At 38.0% G+C, this 9,075-nt stretch overlaps 1 long non-coding RNA gene across 1 annotated transcript; it reads left to right on the top strand.

The window, feature by feature from the left end:
- The first annotated feature begins 1,006 nt into the window (after nucleotides 1-1,006).
- Nucleotides 1,007-4,882, top strand: LOC110453387. The gene is made up of 4 exons (XR_002463282.1): nucleotides 1,007-1,088; nucleotides 1,609-1,718; nucleotides 3,487-3,603; nucleotides 4,581-4,882. It is a non-coding gene; the product is annotated as an uncharacterized LOC110453387 (long non-coding RNA).
- Nucleotides 4,883-9,075: the final 4,193 nt, after the last annotated feature.

The raw sequence follows: 9,075 nt of genomic DNA, 5'->3' as shown, positions 1-9,075 counted from the left end.
CCCTAATGAGACAATAATGACTTTTCTCACCTTGTTAGAAATGCAACAAATTGACATGATGACGTACTTGCCGTAATTTCGTAACATATAGGGGGAATATATCCTTATCCTCATATCCAAACACATTCACGGACATGTCATTTTGTCTTTCAAACTTTTCCACTTGCGATATTGTCACGGGGTAATGTATCCCAAACATGTTCAGTTCTGCTTCGTATTTATGTAGTTTGTCACTCGTTCCGGAACCTGATGATCGGGATGGAGAGAAGCCTAGATGGACCACAGGAAACACTTTTCGTCTTTGTTGACGATGTTGATGATGCTTGAATATCGGAAAGTGGCTGGTGTTGGTAGGTAGGAAGAACCACTCAAGGGTGAGAAGTTTGCAGTACTAATTTCCAGTTTCACTATTTTCTTGAGTCTCCAATTAGATCCCTCTCTCAGGTAGTCTTGGAATGAAACAAACATTTTCTGAAATGCTTCATTTAAATTATGGAGGGAAAATGTTTCATCGGGTAAATACATGTAATTTTTACTCCGGAAATGAGGGTAGGATTGTTGTTTGTTGCCTTCTTTATCTTCCTTTTCTAGTTCCCCCTGTACACAGAGGTACCACTTGATTCCGTGTAAAGAATGACACTGCTTTGTGATATGTTTCACAACTTCTTCTTTGGTGTTGCTAAAGAAGGTAAGTAAGTCAGCATTGTCAGCTTCGTTAGGGTAGATGGATCTTACATTAGCGGAGCCATTTAAGCTGCTTTCATCCGAANCATCAAACAGTCGTCTAGTACTATTATCTTATGTTTGTCTGTATCGGAAGTCCACTCCTCAAATTGTGTTTCGTCTAAGATTCCCTTCACGAACGTGATTTCTTTGATATTTCGTTTTAGTTCGTCAAACATGGGTTGCCAATTATCATAACAGATCAGGATCTTGGCTGTAGGTTGACTAAACAAACCATCGGCCTGCTCTAACATTTGTTTCATCAGAAATGTTTTACCGCTTCCAGAGCCGCCTGCTAACTGTATCGTGGCGGGACAGACGATGGGGACTAGACTTGTCTGTGACATGATTAAAACTAAGCATGGGTGAGTGATGTATGTATATTTTATTGATATTCTTGACAACATGATTGATACCTGCCAGTTTGAAAACAACATGAAAAAGAATGATTGATATAATCATATACCAATTCATCATTATGTTTATAATCATCACTAAATACATTAACAATAGTGCTAAGTGGTACATTTCAACATCGATTGAGTAAATAAAACAAACAGTAACGTCCAAACACGTTAGATATGACACTCTGTAATCGTGTTACATTAAATGATGTACAGTTTGGGAGTGAAAAGTATTGTGGTGGATGACCATAGCTATCAAAAAATATCCTTTTTTGTTGCCGATTCCATAAAATAAGCCACCCAATGTCGACCGATGACTTTTGTCAGTATTTACAATATATATCCGGTTGGAAATTGTTCTATGTTTTTCGGTATGTGATCCCTCGCATATACACCTATGTTTAGTTCTTTCATGACAGGATCACAATCGATGGCGCAACGAAGTTGATTGGCGTTCATGGTTTTAAAATGTCTCTTGCAGCGTTGATTTCGAAATAGTCTGGATACTCGGCGTAGACGATGCAGCTGATGGCTTTGGATAGTGTACTTCCAAATGTGACTTCCAGTCTGAAGTTCCCTTGTTTTAATAAGGTAAGATACTGATTCCCTTGAAAAATGGGCTCCAAATTAAATGTGTATAACGAATAACCGCTGGAAATGTTTTCCCTGTCGATATCTAATCCGCAATCAGATAGCCATCTTCCAGTTGTTTTGAACATGTTCCTGAGGACTGGAATGGCGGTCTGACCGATGCTTGTATCATAATCCAGTTTTATGGTGCTACCGCCAACAGGTATTCCATCCACATAGAGGCCTATGGATGTAACATTGAATGGTTGGAAGAACCACGGGTTTTGATTGTATGCCCCCGTGAAGGCGGATGCATTCACAAAGCCTACGGTGATAAAATTGGGTCTCATTCCTTGAGATATGTTGTCATACGTAAAACTAGTCCCACCAGCAGCAAGAGTGACGTGTTTTAGAATACTTTCTGTAAATGGATATTTTGCAGTAGTTGTTGTCAGGGCTTGACTTTGGGCATATATGACGACAGGGTTCACTTTAACTTTAGCGATGCGTAGTCTAACATCTTCAAACTCAATTTTGTAGTTGGGAGTTTGTTCACCGGGAAGTAGGCAAAATTCTTGTTTTGATCTGTACATCTTCACATTTACGTTGACTTGATTGAGTAAATATCTATCCATTCTGAACAGATCGCGAAATATGGGACCTTCCAAATCGACAACTTTGCCACCTTCGAATAATTCGGTTCTTTCTAGTAAAGCTAAATTATTTCCCGTCCTCACATCTGTATCATCCATTTCTCCATCAGTATCTTTATGCCATAACTGTGTCGTTAACTGTGTTGTTTTAGCACCGTTTCCATACTTCAATAATGTCTGAATGTATGCCTTGTATGCATAGTTAGCAGTTGTAGATATCACGGTTCTTCCTTGAAGTGTGACATCTACTTGTGAAAACAGAGCAGGTAGCAAAAAATTGACGGGGCCTACGTCTTCAGTAGAGCTGATATTTGATCCATCTGCCTTTTTTATCTTTATTTTAGCATACACGAGGGAAATTTTCATGTCGATGTATTCCATACCATTTTGACCGGAAATAATAAATTCTACGGGTGAATCACCAGTCATTTGTGATATCGGTAGTCCGTCTTGATAGTATACATTTTCGACGGCTGTCTGTGTTGGTGGTAATTCAAAAAGTTCCAGTTGTGAAGGTTTAGCTTCTCTGAAAAAGTCCTTGTTTATTGTAGCCATGATGATAATAAATCGTTCTTAATAGACTTGTATAGGTTTACGTTTTTGTGTAAGCTTACGTTTTTGTACAGGCTTACGTTTCTTAACCTGTTTGGTCTTTTTCCCCGAGTTACTTGTTGGTTTTCTCTGAGCGGTCTGTACCCTTCGACGTTTCCTGGTTGAATGAGACGGTGTCAATTTTCTCTTTCTTTTTAACTCTGATTTGGCCTGATCTGCTATTTGTTGTGACGGTGATATCATGTTGATGTCGAGATTATGTGCGGGTAAGGCTTTCTCTCCGTCACTGCTATACTTGTCAATGGGAATGATGAATTCGGTTGTGTTACCCGATATACCTCCACCCCTTTGTTTTACATCTTGTATATCTGTATAAGGAATAATCTTACCATCGGTAACCTTTCGATAATACTGTAGCCACTTACCCACAATGGGTACGTATAAGTTAGAAACTTTCATCTGCAAAAAGGGTAGGCTTTAAACTGAAGTGTAATCGTTGCTGGACTTTTTAAGAATGAAGCAAAGTTCCCGACACTGTCTTTTATAGATATTTCTATATCTCTGATTTCGGACTTTTTTTACAGGAATGTGCTGAGGAGTGTCAAGTGTTTGGCTCCAGTTTGCAACTTTTTGAGCTTTCACCATTCGAAGTAGATTCTGCTTCTCACCATCAATTACGGATTCTCCAACGAGATCGCAATGTATGTATAGATTTTCTCTCGTTTTTGTATTACTCGTTGTTATACAGATGTCAACGAGTGCTACGTTCCATATACCGTTCAGAGTAATGGGTGAATTCAGTTGACAGCGGAAATGGTATGGTTTGTTGTTAGGAAAGTAGTCGAGATTCTTGTTACTGTTGATGATTACGTAGTGTGACATGTTAGCTGTCTGTGACGTCTTTGACATCTTTCTCGGGGATTCATTTGTTATATTTAGAGGGCCACCCCTCAAACTGGACAAACCACTCGATTTGACCTCCCCTCTTACGTTTGCGTATTTTTTTTTCGATAAACCATAATGTTTGTTCATCTTTTTCGACTCGTTGTAATACTGCCTGATAAAAAATTCCCCTGTATGGTATCTCATAGAAAGTCTATCAATCGATATAGGGGTATTCCTTGCATAAGAAATCTTTTGTGTATCTTGAATATTTCTGATGACCATTGCTGCTGATAGGCACGCTTAAAGAGCTGTTTCGTATGTGATATACGAACCAAACTTCCTATCTTGAATTTGTAGGGATTGGGTTTTTTCGTTTTAAATGTCTTTTTCTGATTTTTAAGTTTCTTTTTCCTCAAGTACATGTAAGCAAAGAGATCTGCTTGATTATTGTCATTTACATCCTTTGGGGTTGTTCCATTGAGGGAGCGGTGGGGTGTAGCATTATACGAATCAACAAATTTCTGTAACTTGTCGATGTACTTATAGGTCCTATATTTGGTGAAGTAGCGAAATATCATGGTTTTAAATGTTCTATTAACACGCTCTACCATGGGGGCATGAATTTCGTTTTGTGTGGTGAAATGATGAATGTCGTTATCGAGACAATATTTTTTAAACCAGCGATTAGCATATTCTTTACCCAAGTCTGAATGAATTTTCTTAGGGATTCTACCTCTCTTGATTATTTTCTTGAATGCTTCTAATACCTCTTTTGCTGTTTTTGTTTTGATAGGTTCTACCCAGAGAAAGCGTCTGAACACATCGATAACCATCAACAGATATCTCACACCTGAGTTATGTTTGGCAAGTGAGGTCATGTCTAATAAATCGGTGTCGTATTGTTCGAAAGGTTCTCCTACTTCTACACGTGCGCGTTTAAATGAACGTTTGACAGGTTTTTGTAGACTGTAATCGTCGAGACTTTGAATGTATCGTTTGATTTTATGTAAACCTGGAGAGTTATGTCCTTGTGATTTCAGTATTTGATGAACTTTTATTGGACTTAAGAATGTTCCACCGTTATTAAAATTATAATAAATGTTATCCACTCTCTGTTTTTCTTGCTGTGTCAACATTTTCTGTAACGTAATATATTGTAAACGTGAACATCTATGTCATTCAGAATATATGAAAGAGAACAACATTTTGTTAAAATATAAAACTTATGATAAAAAGTATGTTCGTTAACACATAATATAATGATTTAAATGTACATATTGATGTTCGCGTTTACAATTATATAACAAAAACAAAAACAAAATGATGGTTAAGATTTTAATACATACTCAAGTTGATGTCTCAGAAGTCTCCACATAAATGAATACACATGATAAACGTTATGGTTTTATAAAGCGACTCTCTAACATAGATTGAATGATTTCATCAATCTTTTTTCTTTGCCATAGTTCTTTCATTCGTCATTTTAGCGGTTGATTTAAGTTTACATATCAAACAAAGAGTTTCAGTCTGACAATGTCTATTTTCTACACAAACTTGAGAATTTTTCTACTGAAATGTTGTTTCACATAGTTTTCAGAGCGGAAACACTCCTCTTCCATTAAAGGTTGTAACACGTGTGAAGGAATACAGGACTGAATAGTAAATTGACGCCACTGTTTCTCCACTTCTAAATGGTTGACGGTTGACAGGGCTTCTTCGAAATATCTATCTACTATGTCTTCACTATCAAGCATGACGCAGTCGTGTCCTTGCTGGTTAGCTTGACCCTCCACACATCCTCCACATACAAACAATTTCGATATGACGTCTTTCACACTCATAGCGTAGGCTAAGCATAACAAGTTTTTTACAATTTTCTCATAAGCTTTTTCCTCGATACGACTTCTCATGTAGGATAAGTCTCTCCTCAAATATTTCCATTATCAATTAGTACGATGCTGTGTAGCCTTAGAGGTGTAGGGGTATGATCAATTGTAAATACACACAATCGGTCAAACACTTTTTATGCTCGATTTCGACAGAATCGCAGGATATCCAGGCACTCAAATGTGCTCCACACATGAAACAGGTGACTTTATCGCTATGTCCTGAATAAAAAAAAACCGTTACGGGCGAGTTCGTTTGGAGTCTGACGCATTTGTTGGGGCCAGTTTTGGAACGTTTGTAATCGATCCTCACTTTTTATCATAGACTGATATTTCGGTTGAATCTGATAATGACGGATACAATCTGTTGTAATATCTGACATGTTAGTGTATTAAGGTGCAAACACACTGTAAACTCTCTGACAGAAACAGTATCTTTTTAAAATGGTCTCCTGTTATTTGTATGCATATCCCGTCTTCTTTTAAAGTTATTCTCAGCTCACCTTTGACCTTTTTCACGATGATTTCTTGTGTGATACCTAGACGACAGTCTACTTTACTGTGCGATATGTTTGTCAGTGTGAAGTCGTCTGTGACTATCCGATTGATGATCTCTTGAGCCATTAGTGGTGACTACAAATGTTTGCTTGGTATATATACACAATGTTACCCTCGCTGTGGACATGTTCGATCTTGCTAAAAAGGTATTACCTGTTGCGACTTGTTTATTTTAAGAACTAATATGTGCACAAAGTTGGTGGACGTGTCCAATCTTGTTTGTTAACCTGTCATAACTTGTTTCTATCTATAAATAAACGTGATGGCATCAATCCAAATATGAGGGATGAGGGCCTGACTCCATGACCTTGATTTAGCAACTTTTACATTCCAAAGAGGGGATTTACCGCTAGGCAATTACATTCCAATGACGTTTTACCGGGGTCAGATCATCCTGCATGTGGGTGGTCTTTCCAAGGTTACCTCCTTAGGCTATACATTCCAGGGATTTCCCCTATTGCATCATCTGACCTAAATACCACCGTCACATCCTCCTTTTAAAGGGTATTAAGGTCAAAGGTCACATTACGTCATCGCCCTGGGTCAAATGTTATAAGGAGATGTTTAAAAGGAGATGTGGCGGCGGTATTATACCCCTATGAGGGTCAGTAAGGTCAGCGGAGGGTCAGTGAAGTTTTCTGTGAGGTCAGCGGAGGGTCAGTGGGGGTGTCAGTGAGGTCAGCGGAGGGTCAGTGGGGGGTGTCAGTGAGGTCAGCAGAGGGTCAGTGGGGGTATCAGTGAGGTCAGCGGAGGGTCAGTGAAGTTGTCTGTGAGGTCAGCGGAGGTTCAGTGGAGTTGTCAGTGAGGTCAGCGGAGGGTCAGTGGGGGTGTCAGTGAGGTCAGCGGAGGGTCAGTCGGGGTGTCAGAGAGGTCAGCGGAGGGTCAGTGGGGGTGTAAGTGAGGTCAGCGGAGGGTCAGTGAAATATTGTCAGTGAGGTCAGCGGAGGGTCAATGAAGTTGTCAGTGAGATCAGTTTAGAGGTCAGTTATATCAGTAGAGTTTTCAGTGAAGTTGTCAAGAAGGTCGGTTGAAGGGAAAATAAGCCAAATATTAAAGTAAATTAACATAACGACTGATTTCCCCAAGACAAATTAAAAACGATGGCAACACACATGGGATCGGAAACGTCAGTGTAGAAATCAGGACTTGATATCTGTCTGTTCGATCTATAAGTTATAGTCGTTTCGCGGAAGTTACAGCGCAGAATCTACGAGATATCGCCTGATTAAATATGTAAGCCTTATAAAACTTCAAATTTTATTCTTTTTTGATTCCATGAAAACATTAAGCCATGGATTTCTCTATTTTAGTTAAACCGAGAAAAAGGATTTTTTATAACTAGAATAATTCATAAGGATCTGCTGTATGTTTTGGGGTAAATAGCTAGTTGGGGAAATATTACAACTAATATTCTCAAAAGCACTTTTACAAATACTAGTACATGAGATACATCACAACCTATACATTAGAGTACACTATCACAGTACTGACACTCGGGATCAGACTACTCACTATAACAATATAATAAAACACAAGTGTTAATAAAAATCAGCATGTAATCAATGGAACATAACTCTTCGGCAGTTGTTAAACTGTCATTACCCACCAGGAAACACTGCTGGACTTAAAATTCAGGTAATGGGTTGGTAACAAAATATCAATAATAATTCGTTGGAATCTAACAATGTATAGATTTTGGATACCCCTACTGGTACCCGGTACATAAGTACATATTACAGGTAAAACAGGTATATATATTAAAAACAAGACTATTATTTTGGATCAACAGTATAGGATTCAGATCAACTGTATAGGGTTCGTAAAAAGGATCCTTTATCAGAATCAACTGTACGTGTATAGGATTCGTCAAAAAGATCTTTTCTATGAGTTTATTCATCATTGAGGCTTCTCTGCATATGAAGTTTCATGAAAATCTTTATATAGGACCTTTTCTGTGGCATCCTCGCGATCGATCTTCGAGGGGTTGCGCTCATTTTCTCTCTCTGCACCCTGGAATATGTCATATCAAAATTGTTTGCTCAGAATGCGTCACCTTTTGGACAAAACAAGAAGACTATATAGCTAGCTTGATCCTTTCATGTAAATCCAGATAATTTCGCGGTCGCATAACGCTAATATGTACTGGCTTTGAAGTCGGGTGGCGCTCCTTTGTAATACTCAAAGGACAAGAAGCAGCGATCTGTCTGATTTTTTCATCTTAAGTGAAAACAATCAGACGTGTCTGCAATTTTTGCTATGTCATATTCCAGGGGTGCAAAGAGCGAAAGTTAGCGAAACCCGCGGACGTTTCTGGAGATTAACACACTGAAAATCCCTATTTAAATCAAAGCTGAAACAATTTCTATTTTACACCCTGTTGTTAAATATTTCCTTAATTGACGGAACGTATATTGGCGTTTTGTTGTCAATCCGCCGCTCAATAGACTTAATCGGGCTTGTATTTCAATGAATTATATTAGATTTGCCATATTTTTTGTTAAAGATGTCTTTAATTTGGTTTGAGATATTTTTGTAGTTTTCACTTCTTTCTATCGTTTTTTTTCGAAATAATGACTGTTACGTTTCTTGTAAGAAAGAAAAATATACACATTTATTAAAATTGAGATATCTAATCAAAATGCAGGTACCTCTATAATTATAAGGCATGACGATTTACCCAAAAACACCCAAAACGACAATAAACAAATGATTTAATCAAAGTAAAATGTAGGGTTCATACTTTCTTCTGAAAAAAAACACAGCGAAGTATTTAAAATAATCAAGAATAAAAAATTCTTTCAACATTAAATATACGATCAATACTGAATATCTGCATTTTGCATA

Source organism: Mizuhopecten yessoensis, unplaced genomic scaffold (assembly GCF_002113885.1).
Source record: "Mizuhopecten yessoensis strain PY_sf001 unplaced genomic scaffold, ASM211388v2 scaffold7283, whole genome shotgun sequence".
Classification (NCBI taxonomy): Eukaryota; Metazoa; Mollusca; class Bivalvia; order Pectinida; family Pectinidae; genus Mizuhopecten; species Mizuhopecten yessoensis.
Note: the sequence above shows the minus strand (reverse complement) of the source record. Positions and strands in the feature narration are given on the sequence as shown.